The sequence below is a fragment of the Schistocerca piceifrons genome, chromosome 6, assembly GCF_021461385.2.
Source record: "Schistocerca piceifrons isolate TAMUIC-IGC-003096 chromosome 6, iqSchPice1.1, whole genome shotgun sequence".
Taxonomy (NCBI): Eukaryota; Metazoa; Arthropoda; class Insecta; order Orthoptera; family Acrididae; genus Schistocerca; species Schistocerca piceifrons.
In genome coordinates this window covers 143150254-143173978 of record NC_060143.1, presented here as the reverse complement: position 1 = coordinate 143173978, position 23725 = coordinate 143150254, and positions in this window count along the sequence as shown.

The window sequence follows — 23725 nt, the reverse complement described above, 5'->3', positions numbered from 1 at the left end:
CTGACACTGGATCTTGTTTTGAGTTCTAAGTTTTGATATGATGAGGACAATAATGTTATCATCGAATCTTATAATTGATTTCCTTTCACCTTGAATTTTGCTCCCACTCCTAATCTTCCTCTTAGGTTCTCTACTGTTTTTTCGATATATATATATATATATATATATATATATATATATATATATATATATATATATATATCGAACAATAGGGTAGGAAGATTGCATCCCTACCTTACACCCGTTTGAATCAGGCTCTTCTCTGTTAGTCTTCCAGTTTTATTGTTCCCTCTTTGTCTTTGAACATATCGTATATTACCACTCTATACCTATTTTTCTGCGAATACAAAACATCTTGCACTGTTTTACGTTGTCAGAATGTTCTATAGGTCATTATTCCAGTCGAAAACTAGGACGCATAAGCTATTAAGCTGGTTCTCGATTTTATCTGCCTTTTTTATCTTCGGTGTTGTCTGAATGACATTACTCCGAAAGTCCGTTGGTATTCCAACAGTCACATGGATTTTACTCACTAACTTGTGTAATATTGCCAATTTTTCCAGTGATATTATGCATTCTTTGATTGCCAGTCTTCCTAATCTCTGTCAAACTCTGCTCCTAATACTGGATCCCATAAATCTTTCAAATAGATAAGCATTTTCTACCACGCAATTTACTCTCCCTCGTAGATGTGTTCATCGTATTCCATCCATCTTTCTTCTGCGATTACAATGGAACCCGTTTTCCTCTCTTAATATTTGAGACCTTGATTTTAATTTCACCGAAAAACGTTTTGTCTTTTCTACATCCTGAATCTGTCCTTCCGGCGACCACTTAATATTCTATTTCTTCATATTTTTCCTGTTGACATTTGAATTTAGCTTCACTGCGTTTCTTACTGTTTTCATTCGTATGTGATTTATATTATTTTCATTTTTCGTCGATCACTGAAGTATTCCTTCTATTACTACGCCTTCTTACTAAGTTTCTTGAGAGGTATCCTTGTGCCACTTTTTGTCTGTTCAACCTACGTGACTGTCCTTTGTAGGGTTTTCTATTCCTCTTCAGCTGAACTGCCTACTGTAGAATTCAGTATCGCAGTATCTAAAGGCTCAAAGACCATCAAACGCACAATTCATTATCACGCTTCCTTAGACATTGATTATTTCTTATGTCTCTCTTAAACTCAGATTATCACCTAGATCACTTATTTAAATCAGGAACAGCAGAGGTCCTATGACACTACCTTGCGGAACGCCAGATATCACTTCTGTTCTACTCGATGATTTACCGTCTATCACTACGAACTGTGACCTCTCTGAGAGGAAATCACAAATACAGTCACACAACTGAGACGATACTTCATATGCACTCAATTTGATTAGTAGTCGCTTGTGAGGAACGGTATCAAAAGCCTTCTGGAAATATAGGAACATGGAATCGATCTGAGGTCCCTTGTCGACAGCACTCATTACTTCGTGGGAATAAAGAGCTAGCTGTGTTGCACAAGAACAATATTTTCTGAAACAATGTTGGTTATGTATCAATAATTCATTTTCTTCAAGGTGATTTACGTATAATGTTCGAGTACAGTATATGCTCCAAAATCCTACTGAAAGTAATTGATCCTTTCTTGAATATTGATGTGACCTGTGCTACTTTCCAGTCTTTAGGAACAGACCTCTCGTCAAGTGAGCGGTTGTATATGATTGCTATGAAAAGCGCTATTGTGTCTGCATACTCTGAAAGGAACCTGACTGGTATACCATCTGGACCGGAAGACTTGCCTTCCTCAAGTGATTTGAGTTGTTTCGCAACACCTAAGATATCTACTTTTATGTCACTCATGCTAACGGCTGTTCTGGTTTCACTCTGTCACTCGGGCACACAGTTCGTTCAATTGTTGGCCTGTTGGTGCTCGCGCATTCACTTGTTGAAAGTGTTTGCAACTGCGTTATGAGGTCAAAATTTTGTGTATATACTAAAATGTAATACATCATTACTTGGATCATTCTATATGAAGCCTGCTATTTAGTACTGACATGACAAAAGTATCAGTTGAAATGTATACAGTAAATATGTGAAGGTATCGATATGGAATTACTTGACACTAAAAAGTATCGGTACTTTTCGTGTCCCTAGTGTCCCTCTTTCTAAGATCTCTAAGTGTAAAAACTCATTAGAATATAATCTTCACATACATTAGAAACTAGAAAAGTGATTAGCTACAATCAAGGGAAAAATGGACGAATTAAATGCATTCGTTATTTTCTTCATGCGCTTGCAATTTCAGGTTAGGAGATCAATTTAAGATTTGGAAGCTTTAAATGAAAGTGTGAGTCTGTGTTAAATTCAAATGCTGGGCTCTTAAAGGAAATGAGGCTCACAGGCAAATATTCAGTAAAAATATGAGCAAAAGTGGCCGAAGACCTCCGTTATAAGAAGGAGAGGATCAGAGGTTCAGGGCACTCTCTTGCTCTTGGGGTGGGAATTGTCGCTAAAGGCGAAGGAACAGGAATTCAACGATCGAAGTAGGCAGGCAGCAGTGAAAACCACAGTACTGAAGAAATATTATTTGCAGTCACCCCTTGCTAATTAATAAATATTGACCTTCTGTAGAATCCTATCTAAACGTGTTCATCTGCAAAAAATGAACTTTTTGCAAAGCCTTATTGTGCTATACCCATTACGGGACTCCACGTGTGAAATCAATATCGCTTACTTGGTGCACTTTAAAAATCTTGTTTTTCTGTATTTACATACATTAAAAATACAACTTATTTCAGACATATCTTAATTATGCTGTCGCAAATAATATTACAGGATAAAATGAAAATGCAGATTCAGAAAGGCTGTTTCGTCTACTACTTCGAGAAAAGTGTTACTCTGCTGTCAATGAATCACAAATTAGATTTGTAAATGGAAAATACAGTACCTCACGTCACTTGTCATCGTAACAGAAAATTATAGTCAGTCTGATATTCATGTTCAAGTACAGTTTACTGCCTAGAGTAATAGCAGGTATCTTCTATGTCTTTTAAAAAACCGGCAAGCAACTAAACGTCTCCGAGCAACCATATCTCCATGTTTCGTTATTTTTATATGGAAAGATAATGGTTTCTGTAGTCTAGTCTAAAAATATTTACGTTCGTCAGTAACAGTGCCCATCAGGTTGGATACTTTTATAAGAGACGCTTAGAAGAACAGAGACGCTGCATTGTTGTCTACTATTGTGAAATTTTCGTGGCAGGGTGTGCCGATGCGCAGTTGTTTCGCCATCGATCTCCATTAATCGCCCCCATAGCGCCGTTGGCCATTCAGCCCTAGTGATGGAGTGTTCATTGTCTTCGGTATTCATGCCGCTTTCTCGTCCTCACGCGCCATTGCTCTTGCAGCCGGCTTCCTATAGCGCTCCAACAATGGCCCTGAAACTCTGCCAAACCAGACAGCCTGTAGGGAACCACGGCTGTTTCAAATGAGTCAGAGTATATTCTTGGCTGGGTGGTAGCTGAGACAGTACTACGATGAGTAGCCATGACACTTTGTCTTTTTAAGTATGTTTAAGTGAACGCAAACAAGCCTCTATGAAAGGTGAAGTGTTACCATAGTACCGTTACGGAAGATCGCTAATTTCCTGTGCGGGAGCGAAAAAACTACATTGATCCTCTTTGAGTTTGTCTTAATTCTAGAAGAGGGGGAAGGAGGGCTTCAGTTTGTTGTTATCAGTCAGTGCGGAAGTTGATACAAGGGCAATCTAGATTTTGTATCCGATTAGCAGGGCACCACGTTGTTGACAATAAATTACTTGCTTCGGCAAAACTGGGCTGTATCATGTGTGAGATACAGAGGCGAGCGAGTGCGCCAGTTCACTGCTTGTAGCGCCACATCACCACAACGCTTCTGTGCGAAGCTCACAACTATTGCAACATAATTTAAGAATGTAATTAAAATTTAAAAGCTGCTTTTCCAAACTTGTTCAGTATGTGCTTTAATATATTAATGTTTAAACTGTCAAATCTCAGTTTGATCAGATGAATAATTTTCCCTAAATACATCGTTTTAAGAAAAAAATATGTGCCGCTTGATAATAAAGCCATATATAATGAGCTGGTGCTTCCTGTCGGAAGATTCAAGTGGCTTCCTGGAGACATTCGGAAGTCCGATGCGAGAACGACTTGGCGCCCATAAGCGAGGCAAATATTAGTCACTCCAGCAGGAGGGTTAGTCATAAGCTCATGTTTGTTCGATCATTTTGCAGCTAAGCTCTTGGTCGTGCATCTTGATTCCATCTGCAGTCAGTTTCCTCCATTTGCGGCGATCGTCTACGAGTTGCTCCACTTGTCACTGTCAATATTAAACGCGCACGTATCACACTTGACGCAGTCCTTAAAGCGTAGTGAAGGTCTTGCACGAGGTCTCTTTGCTCCTGCTGTTCGACTGAGTAATGTGCGCCGGGGCAGACTGAAGTGGTCCATACGATGCAGATGTCCTAACCACCGCAGGCGACGTTGCTTGAGCGTGGCAGTGATACTCTGTTGTTTTACAGTTTTCAGAACCATATCATTTGTCACACGATCCTTCCATTGGATTCACAAGATGCTAGGTAAGCACCGCATGTGAAAAGCTTTAAGCTTTCGTTCCTGTTTGGCATACGCCGTCCAAGTCTCAGCTCCGTACAGGGGAGTACTTAGCACACATGATTGATACACAAGTATTTTTGTCGACATTGTAAGATGTTTGCTGTCCCGTGTTCGTGTGCGGATCTTTCCGAAAGTGCTGGCAACTTTCCCTATTCGTGCATTTATCTCGTCATCCAGGGAGAGATCTTCTGTCATTATTGAACCAAGGTAGCAGAATTTATGGACTGCCTTCAACAAGGCGCCGTCCACTTTGATGACAGGTGGATCTGTGTATCCTTGTGCCATGACAACCGTCTTCTTTAGGTTTATAGACGTGGGAAGAGCTTGCATCCAGTAGGAAATTAATCCACAAACTTTTGCAGATCGTCTTGAGTATGCGCTACAAATGCAGCATCGTCAGCAAATAAAAGTCTATTTACAAGCAAGTCTTCTCGGAAGCTCTTGGATATGAGTAGAGAAATGTTGTAGAGCTTCCCATCAACTCTGGTACACAGATGAGTGTCCAGGTTAGCTTCATCAAAAGCAACTTTGAGGAGTGCTGAGAAAAAAATATTGAACAGCGTGGGAACCAATACGCAGCCTTGACGAATCTCTCTTTTCACAGCAAACGGGTCAGATGTAATTCCTTCCATATCTTTGTGAAAAGCCATGATCATCTTCAAGAGCTTTGAGGGACAACCTATCTTCAAAAGTACTGCATATACTGCATACAGTCCTTCTCTGCTGACTGTGTCGAAAGCCTTGTTTAGGTCGATAAAGTCAATGAACAGAGGAGTTTTCTGCTCGTGGCACTTTTCCTGAATTTGCCGGAGCGTGAAGATCGTATCAACTATAGATCGTCGGGGACGAAACCCAAACTGTTGCTCAGGGTATATGCGCTTGGCAAGCTTCTGAAGTCTGCCAAACACCACACAGAAGTGAGATTCCATGGTGACAGTTGCAATCACCGCGATCACCTTTACCTTCGTATGAAGTAACAATATTGGCATCGCGCATGTCTTACGACACAGTACCCTCAGCCCAACATTTCAGTAAGAGGTTGAAAAGCAGAGGTAAAGTTTTACAATTTCAGTGGAAATGTTGTCTTTGCCAGGGCACTTCCCACATTTAAGCTGTGCGATTGCTCTTTGAAGCTCCTCCAGAGTAGGCGTGACATCCAAGTCATGGTAAGGTGTCATCTGAGAAATTTCATCCATTGCGTTTGGACTAATGTTGATAGGGTGTGAGTAAAGGCTGTAGTAATGTTCTACCCAACGGTGCAATTGACGATTTCGATCTGTGATGACTTTTCCATCTATTTCCTTGAGTGGCACGCTCTTCTTAGGAATGGGTCCAATGGCCCGTTCGATGTCCAAGTACACACCACCAATGTCGCCAGCACTGAAGCACTCCTGCATGCCTGTGCAAAGTTTCTCCCAATAGGAATTGATGCAGTTTCGGGCAGTGCGTTGAACAGCCTTTGCGTTGCGTAACTCCCTGCGTGTAGAATTGCGTGGGATTTTATGCCAGACGACAGTGGCCTGACGCTTACCCTCAAGGAGAGGTTTCAGGACATTTACGTTCTCGATGAACCAATTCTGGGATTTTGCTTCCAGATTACCGAACACAAAGGTAGGAACCCAAAAATTGGCCACAATGTGCAGATGTATGTGTAATGCCACTTCCTCGGACGAGAAATAAAAAATCAAAAATTAGCTCCCAATACCCCAAATATTTCCACCCAAGTCCCAAATTCCCAGAAAAGTGAATAAGCGAACGAAGTTCCATTTATCACTATTATTAGGGCAATAACAAGTAATTAAATCAGGAATCTAAGACTTGACAATTTAGCAGTCTACGAAAGAAAGATTAAATTTCAGTAAAATTAAAATCAAAATCATAATAAATCGCAAAATTTGCGTAAATTAACATTGGCAAAGTAGAACCAACGATTCCAAAGAATACTCCGTGTGAGTACTCTTTGGGAATCGTGGGTAATGACTAAGTATAATTCAATCCATTGTCACTACGTTACGAGAGTTAGCCGAAGCAGGTCATATATTTGAATGCTCGTACATGTAGGTGCGCTTAGATTGTTTTTGAGATCGAATAATTGCGATCTATTATGACGCAGTAATACGATCTTCTGACTTCAAATATCACGGCGTTAGAATTCGAACGGAGGACTTTTACCTACTAGAATAAAGTGAACTTTTAACTAGATAATTGAACTAAACATTGCTTAGACAGTGATTTAGGCAACGAACACTGATAGACAATTTTCATTCATAATAGCCAGTGGTTTATGGAACTTCAGTGATAGGTCCGAAGTATATAATTTAAATCCCCCCATCACCTGGGAAAGTTTTCTTCTCAAGGCTCGGCTAGGAAGTGACTGATATTGTGCAATAAAACATCCTCTCGTGCCAAGTCGGGCATTTGTGATTTAAAATTCTATCAAATTATTGACATGAAACTCCCGAGTAATAATTACGCGCAGCGATAATACTTTACTGTAGCGCTCGGCGCTTGTGTAGAATCTTTGACTCAAATAACAAGCCCAATGTTACGATTTCTTAGATACTTGAAATTACGACCAGCTTGTAGGTAATTTGTTGTGGATGTGACTGTATTGGTTTTATCATTAATATTTCAACATTAATCAGTTAAACATCGATTACGAACGATTAATTACGATTCTTGGTGAAGTAAATATGTCACGCACGTCGACATTTCGGTTCAGCACTGTTATTTTGTGTAACGTCGTCTTCGTAACTTGATAACGATCTCAACACTCTACCGAGTGTCGCCGAGTTTTAGCCGAGGCCAAGTACAAATCAAACCAAATCATCAAGAAGAAGAGCCGTTATATATGTCAAAATTAACTGGTGCAAGTCTCAACGTGATTAAAGCAATATTTTGGTCAGAATCCACGTTTTCAAGAAAACTTGAAGGTGCTAAATATTAGAATTAGAAATATGAAAATTTTATGAAGCTTCAGTTTAGTGTAAAAACATTAATTATGTAACCCTACTGAGCTACCTCTCATAGTTTTCGAGTAATTTGCTGAAAACTAAATATGGAACAAAACTGTCCTAAATTGTGGTAGATTAAGTATCTGTTATACTAATGCTAGAAAGTTTTGGTCACAGCACGTGATGAAACCTATTAAATAATAGAGCTATGACAACTTTCAAGGCATGGATATAAATAATAACAAATGTAAGGCCTGTTAAAGATGTAGTTCGAGGTCATGCTCTACTGTCAGTTCCAGTCTAAAAATTCTAGATGGCAAAGTTTATATGTAGGCGAAAGAAAACTTTTTCTGTGATTTCAACCAACTTAACTACGTTCGTACAAAAATTAAGAAGATTCTAAACTGATTCATGACATAGTTATTAAATATTATGGGTCTGAGAAAGCGGCCGTTTAGAAGCTGCTACAGTGTGCATAGAGCGGATAACAGCAGGCGTTCCCTTGGCCGTCCGCTGTGCCAGTTCATAAATACAGCCCGAGAGGCAAGACTGGTCTTCACTTCGCACCCAGCCACCGTATGATCCGCTTCAGTCAAACGCCGGAGTACGCGATGCATTGGATGACGCCTTAGCCAGATTGCATCTAAACTAATGTTTCCGGTAAAAGTAGGAAGTGAAACCGCGAGGACTGTACACCGCTTTGGATGGCTTACATTTTGCGGAAGTAACTGTTAGTGTGCCGCCCGTAATGGTAGCAAATCCGCGTGGCAAGTGGTGACAGTTATTTTCCATTTTTATGGCGAGCAATTATTTTGATTGTCAGAAGTCAAGGCGAAAGACAATTTAATAGGAACTTACTGCGAGACATTGCCTGTGAACTGCTCATAGTGCTGTTTAGCATAGATAGATCTATTACTAGTATTAACATAATGAATATTGCGATGTTGTACGTGTGAAACTTTAGCAAATATATCTATCAATTAGAACTCAAAATCTTCATTTATAATCATAGTCCTAATCCCGCTGAACAAATTGAGAATAGAAATATTTCTTTCAGTGGGCTGGACAAGAATGTGGACTTTCAGACTGGGAACTATGGTCAGTATGTTCTCCATTGCTTTATGGCGCCGGCCGGGGTGGCCGAGCGGTTCTAGGCGCTACAGTCTGGAACCGTGCGACCGCTACGGTCGCATGTTCGAATCCTGCCTCGGCCATGGATGTGTGTGACGTACTTAGGCTAGTTAGGTTTAAGTAGTTCTAAGTTCTAGGGGACTGATGACCTTAGAAGTTAAGTCCCATAGTGCTCAGAGCCATTTGAACCATTTTGCCTTATGGCTGACCACAGAAATAGTTCCCAGGCTCTCGTAAAAGACGGCGAACAATATTTCCGACATTCCAATTTCCTACGATTTATGACTGATTGATATTCCTATTAATGATGATTAAATTATTAAACCGCAGCCCCACAACCAAAAAAAAAATGGAGGGAAGGAGAAAGACACCCTCAACAACCAAACAACACCGACCTTTTTGGTGTTTTCAATGCTACTGACTTAACATAGCTGCGCTATGAACTCACGAAGGTGGTATGCGACCATATTGAAAAATATGTACAGTCTGCAAAACGCTGAGTCACTGACTGAATGCAAACTGCTTTATTGCAGCAGCATTACGGGTTCCGATCATTTCCATCATCAGATTTCCTGGAAAATGTTGTTACACACAGATATAAAAATTACATGCTGTGGTAGTAACGACCATAAGCAGACTCAGTTCATGATCGCTGCCGCTACAACACGTAACATCTAAATCTATATGCAACATGAGGTTCCAGGATATATGATGATGGCAATGTCCGAAACCCGTAATACTGGATTGACAGAGTCAACCTGCATCCGACGTTTTCCTCAGCGAACTACTCAGCGTTTTGCAGACTGCACGTAGGGTTGATTTACTGCTTTCTGGGGCATAAGGGTCTGAAAAGCACAAGTTAGTGCCCCTTGTTTTCAGATTACGTTTTATTTCCTTACCTTTGTGATTTACATTTCACATCGCGTCTGCAGATATCAGTAGCATTCAGCAGCACTGCAGTGAGTAACATTTCATTTCCCGCGCTGGCTGAAGCAGGCGCTGGACCATCTGTTGTTGCCAGTAGACGGTGGAGTGGGGTGCTGTGGCTAGCTTTGGGAAAGACAGTTACGCCAGCGGAAGTTACGTACGGAAATCACAGCCATTCTGACGCGAAGCAAGTAATTTTGTTTTAATAAAATTTACAAATAAAAGCCACTTTTTCCACAACAGGTATTAGGTGAAGCATACAAGTCATAAACACTTTCTTACAATAATATTACGACGCAAGAAAGCTTTCGTTTCAATAAACAAATGAACATTGTTTAAGAGAATGAAGTTGTACACAGCTACGATGTCTCGCGGTAGTATGTACAAAATCCAAACAGTGCGCCATACTCGCCAGTCTCCGGCAGGATGTCTCTCTATCTAGTTCTATCGGCTGACAATAATCTCACGAAATAGCTCGCTTTGAGTTAAAAGCGATGGATTGTTCCAGTATTGTCAGATAACGGTGTTTTTGTAAATAAACGTTCATAAGGGCATCCAAGAACATTATTTCAGCTAATATAGCTCCCACTTTAATCACCTAAGAAATTAGAAGATACAGAATTGCGCATTGCAGAGAACCCGATGGCGCTGACACTCTTTCTGCGATGGACATCAACTACGTGAGGAGCGACGGACATCAGCTGCGAGAGCTTCGCAGAAAAACAGGTAGGAAGAAATCCTACGCGACTACACACTAGATAAACTAAGGACAAGTTGTCCTTATCTCTGTTAAGTCTCGGATGGAAGTGATGGCCAACGGCCAGTCGTACTGTATGCCTCTTATGCCACCTCCTATGGACTTCATAACTAAAATGAGACTCTTAATAAGAACATTTGACAGTTACACACGTCACAGAATACATTCTTACTGAATCAAGATTTGGTCTGATGAAATGTGTATAAGTAGCTACGCTGTGCAGTTGGTGCAACTCTCAGAAAAAGCAGACGACTAGCCAAAGGGAATCGATATTTTTCGGGGGTGGATGGTGGGGGGGGGGGGGGAGGGGGACGGGGTGGGAGGGTGGACAGGGCGGGAGTCTCAGTCATCTGATTTGCACTATATGTCCTCAACTATTTGTTGGATGTAGTCCAGTGCGTGTTCCCCTACTGGCTTTACCCATTTCAGCTCCCTTAAGTACCATGGAAGATATTGCATAGAGTCTTAACACATGTACTGTCATCCTATCCTTGTCGTTAGTGTTTTTCACGCGTTCTTCTTCTCGCCGAATCTGCGGAGAACCTCTTCACGTCTTACTAGTTCACCAGATTTTCAACATCCTTCGATAGCAGCTCAATTCAGGCGCTTCGATTGCCTTCTTTACCGATTTTCACGCAGTACTTGATTCACTACCCTACAAGGCTGTGCTCCAAACGTACATACTGAGAAATTTCTTTCTCAGACTAAGAATGCGACGAAGAACAATATTATACCATTAAGTGATTTTGGTCCTAATGGGGTTTTTAATTCGTTGTGCAGGGTTACATTTGTTTCAGATATATTGATTCGTGATGGTGCAAGTTGCATATCTTGATACTAATAGCCTTTTTGATCACGAATGCCCCCTTGCTTCTTGAGTCATATGTTACTTTGCTTCCAAGGTAAAAGAATTCTTTCGCTTAGTCTACTTCGTGGTTCCTACTTTAGATGTTAAGTAGATACTAACCCCAATTATATTACTCCTCATTACCTTCGTCTTGCTTCGATTTTCTCTGAATCTATAGCGTGTGCTCATTAGTTGTTCATTCAATTCAACAGGACCTGCCGTCAGTACTTTTTCTCTCGAGAGGCTATGTTCCCGTCTTATAACCATTCTAATCCGAGCACTTCATTCGTGGCCTTCCAGTCCTATTTTTCCCTCTAGGCTCTTGTAAGTACTATATATTACCTGTCTTTCCCTATAACTTACAGCCTTTTTCGTGAGACTTTACGATGTTTCACGTCCTTTTACATTTTTGAATGATTTTTACTAGATCGATAACTCCTATGAACGTGTCTCCATTTTTCTTACGCCTTGCTTCTTATCAGGTGCAACGTCAGAACTATGCCTTTATCTTTACTAAACCTAAAACCATTCCTGCAGATTGGAAAATTGCAGTTGTGTGCCCCATATTTAAGAAGAATGATCCACTAGTTTGTGGTAACTACAGAGGAATTGCCTTACTGGATGTCACCTACAAAATCTTATTAATCTGCCTATTAAACAGGCTGATACCAATAACAGAAGAATTGATTGGGGACTACCAATGCGGTTTCCGCAGAAACAGATCCAGGTTAGATCATTTATTCACTCTAAGACAAGTAACTGAGAAGGCGTGGGAATTCAATGTAGATGGCCACATATTATTCGTAGATTTTAAAAAAAGCCTATGATAGCATACACCGATAGACACTCCAAAATATAATGAAGGAATTTAAAATACCATCAAAATTAATCAGATTAATTAAAATGTGTATCGATGAAACTTTATGTCGCATAAAGACACCGGTAGGAGAAACTGAAGATTTTAAGGTGTACACTGGACTGAGACAAGGGGATGCCGTTTCACCTATTTTATTTAACCTTGTCTTAGAGAAGATTGATAGACAATTTTCTAAAACCAGTCCACAAGGGATCCAGCTACAGGATGTGAACATTACAAGACTTGCTTATGCAGATGATGCAGCACTAATAAGTAGTTCCAAAAGAGAATTAATCAGAATGATGCAAAATTACTGCAAAATTGCTGTTAATTAAGAAAAGATAGAAAACCTGCCCATAAGTAAGAAAACCAGAAAAGATGCACCTCTGACTGTAGATGGATTCAATTTCAAGACAGTTGACCACTTCAAGTACCTAGGAAGTATTTTTAGTAATAAAAACAGAACAGATATAGGAATAGATGCCCGTTTATCAACAGCAAACAAGACACTTTTTAGTTTCATCAAAATTCTAAGAAAAAGATCACTTAGCAGTAACTTCAAAATCCGCTTATATCAATCGACCATTATACCTGTGATGTTATGTGGATGTGAAAAATTAATATTTAGAAAGAAAGATGAAGAAAAACTGTTAATGTTCGAAAGAAAAGCACTAAGGAAAATTTTTGGACCTGTATACGACGAAAATAACATGGAATGGAGAATAAGAAGAAATGAAGAATTAAGAGGGCTGTACAAACACCGTAACATCGTCGAAGTGCTCAAGAGGAGAAGGTTGAATTGGGCAGGCCATATAGCAAGAATGATAGAGAATAGACTACCTACAATGGCATTCAGCAGAACAGTAGAAGGAACGAGAAGAAGAGGGAGACCCAGAATCAGATGGCGGGATAACATTCGGGACGACACAATGAGGATGAACAGCAGCAGCAACTGGACAAACAGCGCATTGGACAGGCAGAAGTGGAAGAGGCTCATACAGCAGGCGTATGGTCGATAAGGCCCTTGCCACATGTAAAGTAAAAAGTAAACCTAAAAGATGCTCAGTTTTCTCTTCTCATCTTCAGTACATTGTTACTGTCAGGAGCTTGGATGTATGAACTGTTAATCTGATTATGCTTCTCGCTCTTGTCTGCCTTTCCTGTATTCGGGATTCTATGAATGACAGTCTTACGGTTTGTCTCCAGGACCATAGATTTCGCTAAACAACTTGAACGGTTATGTGACTTTTCAAATACGCGACTTTCATAGCGATTTAGCTGTCTGTTTCCGTGCTGTTTCAGACGCTTTCATCAAGTGCTAGAGCTACTCTGAAAAGGTGCGGCCCAAAGCGTGCACACCTCTTCTGCAAGATCGCAGAGGCGCCGCTTCCTCTGAATCTGTTTCGCATGCTGGTAGCGAGATCCCGCTGCCAGAATTGGCGTCATTTTTGGTGGCGCAGGTCGTTAGGACGAATGGTCTCGTTTAGCGAAGATCGGCGGCTACCACGCGCTCACCGACCGCCCGCAGCGGGCGCGCGTCTGACGGTCGTCGGATACGCCTGCTGAATCCCGTCGTTAACGCCGACGTGATGCGTCTTCCAATGCCGCCGCCGCCTGCTGCCGTCTTATCGGAAGGCGATCTCTGTCAGGCTGGCGGAATGTAACATTCTATGGTGCTTCGTATACCATCATTTCCCGGAGAATAAAAGCTGTGTGGTAGTTTTAGGAAGAGGACTCATTCTCCAGAGGATCTGCAGAATGCAGTATAAACACTGACGAGATAGTAATACTATAGCTTAAGATAACACTAAAGGAGTCCTCTGCAGCTATATTTAGGAATTTTCGAAGGCAGAAAGCAGTAATGTTTCATTGGATGTGCGATAATTTACTGCGAGCGCCACTTCTTTCTTTCTTTTGCTTGTGCCTTTTTCCCGCAATGACGCAGGGTCGGCAAGGTTAAACGGATATGGCAAGGTTAATTTAAGGGGTGGCCGGAAGCCCTTCCTGCTGCCACCCTGTACCCCCCCCCCCCCTCTCCCGGGACGGAATTCGTGTACCCCAACTGTCTATGTCTACTGTAATCCATGGAATAGTGCGAATGTGTTCAGATGCCTGTGAGTCGTGTAACTGAGGTGGGACGTGGGAACCAGCCTGGTATTCACCTAGTGGGATGTGGAAAACCGCCTAAAAACCACATCCAGGCTGGCCGGCACACCGGCCTCCGTCGTTAAGCCGACGGGTGGATTCGATCCGGGGCACACGCGCCTACGCGAGTCCAGGAAGCAGCGTATTAGCGCTCTCGGCTAACCTGGCGGGTAATTTACTGCGCCACTGTACAACGTAAAATGCGATGGTACTACTTTTGACGGAAATCATCCCGGATATGCTGCAGTATTCTTCTTTCAAACTTTCCTCACTGACCAACACCATTTCCACTGAATGTGTAGTACGTGACCGAACACTGCCAGACACAGAATTCTCAACGCAGCGAATATGGCATCAATCACTTAAACCATCGCCCCCTCCTCATCTACATCTACGGGGGAGACCCAAAAGTATGTAAACATTTGAAAATCCGCTTATTCACAGAATAAAGTAGGTAGAGAGGTGGAAATTTACACACACGCCTCTAACGACGTGAGATTCTACTGACACCAAAAACGGGTGCAAAATAAAAAAAACTGGCTAACTTATGACGCAGGACAGCAATACTTACGTGTGGCGGCTGCAAGGAACGCCGATATCTTACAGAACCGCGTCATTGCTGGCCTGACTGATAAACACCTGCTGCAAGGTACGACTTTCATGCAGGATGGCCCTCCACCCCATTTGCTACACGTGTGAAAGATCTCTTGCACATATCGTTTTGTGATGATCGCGCGCTGAGCCGCCTCTTCCATTATGTTTGGTCTCCCAGGTCTCAAGACCTCAATCAGTGTGCTTATTGGTTGTCGAGTTGCCTAAAGTAGCAAGTCCACTGCGATCGTCCGACCTCATTACTAATGCTAAAAGACAACATTCGGCGGCAGTCTCTCACGACACCTATGGATATGCTGTACAGTGCTGCTGTTCACAACACCGTCCCTCCACCGAACGACGTGGCGCAATGGTCAGCACATTAGAGTCGCATTCGGGAGGACGACGGTTCAAACTTGCATCCGGCCATCCTGATTTAGGTTTTCCGTGACTTCCCTAAATCGTTTCCGACAAGTGCCGGGATGGTTCCTTTGAAAGGGCACGGCGAGTTCCTTTCCCATCCGATGGGACGATGACCTCTTTGTTTGTTCCCCTCCCCCCAAATCAACCAACTAACCAATGGTCTTTCGACTACAGGTATTGTTGATTCTTGACGGCCGACATGTTGAGCATTTGTTATAAAGAAGTTCGTATTTGCTAAAAATCAATTGTTATGCTAATAATTGCTTCTGTATCACATGGAGCGCCATTTGTTCGTCATTTTGTGCACCTTTTCGCTTCAATAAAACCCGATGTCATTTTAAGCATGTGTCAACTTTTTTACCTGTCTACCTACATTATTCTTCTAAGTATTGAATTATCAAATGTTAACTGACTTTTGGGTCACCCTGTAAATCATACGGTGTGTGGCGTAGGGTACGAGAAGTACTTCTTGTACCACTAACTGTTATACTATTCTCTTTTCCACTAGCGAATGGTGCATGGGAAGAATTATTGTCGGTAACAGGCGTATTTAACTCTAACGTCTAGATTTCCTCGTCGTGAGCGTTTCGAGAGACGTATGTAGAATGAAGTAATATGTTGCCCGATTTTTCCCGGAAGATACTCTGGTACACAACACATCTCCATGTGTGAGTAGGCTGTTCAGGTATTTATGTTGGTAACGCCACGTAGCTCTCTGTATGAAAATCACTGACTGTGCTGTGTGCAGTCTGTGGCTGGTTGGCATTGTTGGAATATTCGCTATTGTAGTGTTGGGCAGTTGGATGGGAACAGCGCGTAGGTTGTGCAGTTGGATGGTTCAAATGGCTCTGAGCACTATGGGACTTAACATCTGAGGTCATCAGTCCCATATAACATATAACTACTTAAACCTAACTAAGCTAAGGACATCACACACATCCATGCCCGAGGCAGGATTCGAACCTGCGACCGTAGTGGTGGCGCGGTTCCAGACTGAAGCGCCTAGAACCGCTCGGCTGCGCAGTTGGAGGTGAGCCGCCAGCAGTGGTACATGTGGAGAGGGAGAGAGATGCCAGAGTTTTGAGCGGACGATCTGGACGTGTGTCCGTCAGAAAAATGAAATTTGTTTAATTGTATGTCACAAAATTATATATATAATGAATTCTGAACGCTATTAAGGTAAATACAATGTTTGCTCTCTATCAAAATCTTTCATTTGCTAACTACACCGATCAATAGTTAGTGCCTTCAGTAGTTTGAATCTTTTATTTAGCTGGCAGTATTGGCGCTCGCTGTCTTGCAGTAGTTCGAGTAAAGAAGATTTTTGTGAGGTAAGTGGTTCATGAAAGGTATAGGTTATTGTTAGTCAGGGCCATTCATTTGTAGGGATAATTGAAAGTCAGATTGCGTTGCGCTAAAAATATTGTGTGCCAATTTAGTGATGATCAGAATAAATTGTTGTTGTTGTGGTGATGCAGCTCTCCATGCTACTCTATCCTGTGCAAGCTTCTTCATCTCCCAGTATCTACTGCAACCTACATCCTTCTAAAACTGTTTAGTGTATTCATCTCTTGGTCTCCCTCTACGATTTTTACCCTCCACGCTGCCCTCCAATGCTAAATTTGTGATCCCTTGATGACTCAGAACATGTCCTACCAAACGGTCCCTTCTTCTTGTCAAGTTATGCCACAAATTTCTCTTCTCTCCGATTCTATTCAATACCTCCTCATTAGTTATGTGATCTACCCATCTAATCTTCAGCATTCTTCTGTAGCATCACATTTCGAAAGCTTCTATTCTCTTCTTGTCTAAACTATTTATCGTCCACGTTTCACTTCCATACATGGCTACACTCCACACAAATACTTTCAGAAACGACTACCTGACACTTAAATCTATACTCGATGTTAACAAATCTCTCTTCTTCAGAAATGCTTTCCTTGCCATTGCCAGTCTACATTTTATGTCCTCTCTACTTCGACCATCATCAGTTATTTTGCTCCCCAAATAGCAAAACTCATTTACTACTTTAAGCGTCTCATTTCCTAATCTAATTCGTGCAGCATTACTCGATTTAATTCGACTACATTCCATTATTCTCGTTTTGCTTTTGTTGATGTTCATATTATGCCCTCCTTTCAAGACACTGTCCATTCCGTTGAGCTGTTCTTCCAAGTCCTTTGTTGTCTCTGACAGAATTACAGTGTCATCGGCGACCCTCAAAGTTTTTTATTTCTTCTCCATGGATTTTAATTACTACTCCAAATTTTTCTTTTGTTTCCTTTACTGCTTGCTCAATATACAGATTTAATAACATCGGGGAGAGGCTACAACCCTGTCTCACTCCCTTCCTAACCACTGCTTCCCTTTCGTGCCCCTCGAGTCTTATAACTGCCATCTGGCTTCTGCACAAATTGTAAAGAGAAATGCCTGAGTACGTTCAGTTTTGCTCAGCTGTTTGAAAATCAAATAACGTAAGAGGTTTACTAACACAGTCATTTATAATTTTTCTAAGGGGACGTTTCACATGTAGCGACTTCCAGCGGACACTGCTGAGCCTCTCCACAATGCTCTCTCACCAGCTAAACTATCCTGTGACCGTGCTGCTCTTCGTTGGATCTTCTCCATCTCTACCACAAACCCAACTTCTTAATGACCCCTCACTGAAGAGCAATATTCTGTAACAAATGTTATGTAAGTTTCTTCTTTCGTAAATGAATTACATTGCCTTATGATTCTTCCTATGGAACGCAGCCTGGCATCCGTTTTTTCTACAGTTTGTTCTATGCTGTCACTCCATTTTAGTTCGCTGTAGGCATTTTGTGGTAGTTACTGTTTCCAGTGATAACCAAGACAGTAATCGAACTACCATTCATTTCATCTTCATTGGCATACCCTCTGATACTATATCTATGTTTTAAAAGAACTGAGCTAAAAATTAAAATTTAAAAAATTCTGCTGAGGAGCGCAAGGAACTTAAATAGATGAGGTGTAACACATCTTCTCGCACAGAAGCATAAGCTGTGCTGGTTTTACTGATGTAGCAATTTTACTCTGTAAACCGATGCTTGTGAATTGTGAGTTGTTACTTTAGTTCTGCCGTGCATAATATCCTCCGTCATGGCTGTTCCCCTGAAAGTTTCTCAAAGGAAGTCATTTTTGTGAATATATTGACTTTTTATTTTGAAATAAAAACTTTATTTCATTATTCAGTAGTCAGCCAATAATCTCCTTTGGACATCGTAAAGCTACATGGCAATAGCAACTGAAATGATTCCAGTACGTTAGTAGCTGCGCTGATCTATTTTAATGTGTTACCTAAGCTGGCAAAGTGAGAAAACTCGTATAACGATTGCGCTTTTTCAATTATGTATTTAGATTTAACATCTAAGTAGTTGTTCCCATACATACTAGACTGCTGTGCCGAACTTAAGGAAGAAATTAACTTCCGCATGTTGTAGCACTGACTGGTAACGTAGCTCGATGGAACTTGATCCATACATGGTGTAAAGGATGAGCCAGTCGGTAGTAAAATGTTTATTTATTTTATTAGCTCCCAGAGGTAACTTCATTTTTCCATTATGGCCAAGCGACGGCCGGCAGTGTTGGCTGCCTGTAAATTCTTTCGTCCCACGGTCTAGCGACCGGAAGGAAGGGCACCTTGACCACGCGCCACCCTCGTTTGCTGATAAGGGTACGCTATGCGGAGGTGTCACTTAGAAGGCTCTGGAAAGTTCCATGCCACCCGCGCGGTTTTCTCGATCCCAACCAATCAGGGTGGAGGAAGCCGCGTGGTCTGTCGAATATACCGGGCCGCCCGTCGCCGGGTCCGCTCTCTTGTTTTCTTGCTCTCCTGTGAGTCGGACGTGCGCCCTGTAGCAGTGAACATCTTCCACTTCTTCCAGTGCTGCGGCACTGTGGACTTAGTCTTCGCAGGCACCAACCTTCACCATACTTTACCTTCTGGCTCACCCTTACCTCCCTTGGCCCGACATTGTATTCCCTATAGCGTAGCTGTTGCCAATAAATGGCCTTACAAAAGAAACATTGTCGTGCTCTTCCCAAAACGCCCACCGCCATCCCATCTGCCCATCCTGTACAATGGAAGTAACTGTTGTGCCTTACTACAGAAGTTAACTGAGAGAAATAAACAATGAGATAAACAGAAATAACATAATTATTCAAAATCTATAATTACACTGAAGTCACCTCAGTTTTCATGGTCCCCTGGATATTAAAAAAGGCGGGAAGTGGTTGTTGGTTGGTTCAAAAATCTCTGAGCACTATGCGAGCTAACTTTTGAGGTCATCAGTCGCCTAGAACTTAGAACTAATTAAACCTAACTAACCTAAGGACATCACACACATCCATGCCCGAGGCAGGATTCGAACCTGCGACCGTAGCGGTAGCTCAGCTCCAGACTGTAGCGCCCAGAACCGCACAGCCACTCCGGCCGGGGAAGTGGTTGTTAATAGGGTGTATGATCACCACTAACGGCAGCACATCCTCTGCAATGTACTTTCATGCCGGCTATAAGGTTGCTAAGGAGTTCTTCTGATAGATCGTTCCATTCTTCGACCAGCGCGGTCGACAACTGATCGATGGTCGTTGTTGCACGTGCATGTGCTGCTGTACGTCTCCACAACGCATCTCACTCGTGCTCGATGGATTTAAATCGAGGGGTACGGGCTGGCCAGTCCGTTCGCCAAATATCCTCTCCGTGTAAGAGCTTCTCCACCTGAGCTGTACGACGTAGTCGCGCGTTATCATCCATAAAAATGAACTCAGGGTGGAATGCACCCTTGAAAAGACACACGTCGGGGATGAGTGCACTATCACAATAGCGTTGACCTGTATGTGAGTTAACGAGCATTGTGCTCTCATTTAAGTATATGGCCGAAAGAGTCAGCCTACAGGAATTGTGAAACGAACCCTGTGTAAGTAGGCTGTTGAGGTTTTTATATTGGTAACGCCACGTAGCGCTCTGTATGAAAATCACTGGCTGTGCTGTGTGCAGTCTGTGGCTGGTTTGCATTGTTGTTGGCTATTGTAGTGTTGGGCTGTTGGCTGTTAACAGCGCGTAGCGTTGCGCAGTTGGAGGTGAGCCGCCAGCAGTGGTGGATGTGGGGAGAGAATTGGCGGAGTTTTGAAATTTGTAAGACTGGATGTCATGAACTGCTATATATATTATCATTTTTGAACACTATTAAGGTAAATACATTGTTTGTTCTCTATCAAAATCTTTCATTTGCTAACTATGCCTATCAGTAGTTAGTGCCTTCAGTAGTTTGAATCTTTTATTTAACTGGCAGTAGTGGCGCTCGCTGTATTGCAGTAGTTCGAGTAACGAAGATTTTTGTGAGGTAAGTGATTTGTGAAACGTATAGGTTAATGTTAGTCAGGGCCATTCTTTTGTAGGGATTACTGAGACTCAGATTGCGTTGCGCCAAAAATATTGTGTGTCAGTTTAAGCACAGTCTTGTATTTTCTAAGGGGACGTTTCACCTGTCGACCATTAGCCGAGGATACCTCACTGGAATCTTCTGATTTTTTCTTGTAGTTTGTGTAATTAGTGTAGCTATTGTTTATTGCTAGCGCGTAATTATAGAGAGAATTTCCTTTGTAGTTGTAGTTTTTCATTGTTGTACAGTAAAACACTTGTGGCATGAATGTAGATTTGCACCAAGTATTTCGCAGCTGCGCTTGCAATTAACTAGATATTATTTTCAGTGCTATGTTAATGTGTTTTCTTATTTTGCTCTTCAAATTGTGCTTTTCTGTGTTGTCGTGTGAAATATTGTGACAATAATGGCGTGTGAAAAACGTAATACTAGGCTCCAAAGTAAACTGAGAAATGACAGTGATGACGAAAGCAGTGTGTTAGCGCAATCGTGTAACGAATTAACTAATGTTCAAACTAGTAATTTGGTAATTGTGCATAGGGCAATGGAGCGGGCGGCAAATAATGGTGTAGACAGTGAAACAACCAGTGAACAGGGAAGCATTATCGATCGATCGGTCGGCAACAGCTCGCCTCAGGAATCCGAAATGACAGAACACAATATAGCAAATACTGTAGACTCAGGTTTTGGGTCCTCACCGTTTTCTCAAATAAGTCAAGACACATTTTCTGCTCGTCAAAATGTGAATGATGCCGGTGCAAATGCACTGCCAAAAAGCATAGAGGAACAGATTCCAGACAGTAATACATTATTATTGCAATTAATGCAGTAAATGAAACAAAATCAGAGACAAACACAGCAACTGTTAGACACAATGGAACAAAATCTTCAAAAGTTAGACACAGTGGAACAAAATCAGAGACAAACACAGCAAAAGCTTCAAAAATTAGACACAATGGAACAAAATCTTCAAAAGTTAGACACAATGGAACAAAATCTTCGGAAGTTAGACACCACGCTTGAACAAACACTTGAAGATTTAACTACTGAGTTACATAAAATCGAAGCAAAATGTCAAAAAGTCTGTAATGACGTAAAAACACAAATTTGTGAGCATTTCCAACCTATTTTTTCGCGTCGTGAAAATGCATTACAGAATCACGAAGCAGCCATAAAAGAACTGCAAACTATTGTTCATGAAAATCACGACACCTTGCGAGCTAAAATTGACTTAGTTGCATCTACCGATTCGGTTACGCAACTTGCAAAAACTCAGGAAAACTCAAAGGACACAGTAGATACTCTGAAAATTGGTTCAGAAAGACACATGGAGGAAATTAGTTCATTATCAGAGAAAGTAGCTGAACTTTCGGATCAGCTAAATAATTTATCTATGAAGGTAGATGATAATCTGAATGACACAAAACCGGTAGTCTTTAATGACACAGAAGAGTGCGAACAAATTAGAAAGTTCAAACAAAATCAGAATCAAATTAATACGCAACACCAAAGAGAAATCCGGGAAGTACAAGATCAGTTGACACACGTAATACAAGAATTACATATTTTAGAGGACACTCGCGCTCCAGTACGGGAAGAGGGACATAGAAATACGGAACAGCCACTAAATAATAACCCAGCGCATTTCGGAAATTATTAAAGAAATTGGCAAGGTGCACTGAATTTTGAAATGGAACCGCCGAAACGACGTAACAATGACCGACATGCGACTCGCCGACACGATGATTTTGACTATAAGATGTTCATTACATTCACACAAATTCAAAACATTTAAGAATTCTGGCAACGACATTCATCCACAAGCGTGGCTTCATCAATTCTCTCATTGTTTCCCCTCCAACTGGTCATTAGAATTTATGTGTGGCTATTTAGAGAATGAACGAGCTGTAAGAATGCGATCGGTCATTCACAATTGCCACAGTGAAGGAGAATTTTATCATGCCTTCCTCTCAGCATATTGGTCTCAAGCTACACAAGACCGAGTAAAACATAGTAGCATGAAACATTTCGAACAATCTGAATTTTCCAGTCTTGTGAAATATTTTGAAGACATGTTGCACAAGAATCAGTACCTGTCAAACCCATATAGCCCCTCAGAACTCATCCGCATTTGCTTAATCAAATTACCTGAACATTTACGATATATTATTTCGTCAGGACGTTGCAAAGACGACATTGAAGCTTTTCAGGGACTCTTACAAGAATTAGAAATTGACACTGACAATCGCAGAACGCGAAAACAGGAACACAACAATTACAGGTCACATCCGTCGCAATTCCGCGATGAAAGAAATAATAACTGGACACGACAAAGCTATTCCCACAACACAAATCGTGACCAAAACAGACATCACCCGTATGACAACCGTTGGCAGAGTAGTAATAATTACAGGGACAGATCACCTCTACGCAGTAGTGACCATCACAGAGACAATCGGAGAAACAGACCATATGGGAACCAAAATAATTATTGTCAAGGGAGACAGAATAACTTTAGACGCAACGGTCCAGCGCGCAGTTACGATTCAGGGAGAAATTCTCCACCATGTGACCGACGAGAAAGAAATGATGGAATCTACCGACATGACGACAGACGATATGATCGTAACGACAGACCTGAATTGCATCAGAACTGGCGGGATTCAAACAGGGCAGGGCCCTCTCGACAAGGTGAATTTGTAGAAGTTAGGTCTCCAAATCCCAATAACTACGCGCGCCAACAAAGAGACAATAGGCAATGAAACTGACGACGCAGCTGCTGTAGCTAGTAATTACGTAAAAATGGAAGACATTAGGGACATCGTACTCCAGGAACACGACGTAAAACATAACTACATTGCATATCCTGTGATTCACATTACAGTAAATGACGTAAAATTTACGGCAGTACTTGACTCTGGCAGTCTCATTTCAGTAATTAGTGAAACAGCCTTTCGCAAATGCAACAAATCGAACTATTGCCCCACACTTCCGTTACGTAAGATTAAATTACAAGGTGCGATCGTTGGAAAAAGTGTAGATGTACGCCAAC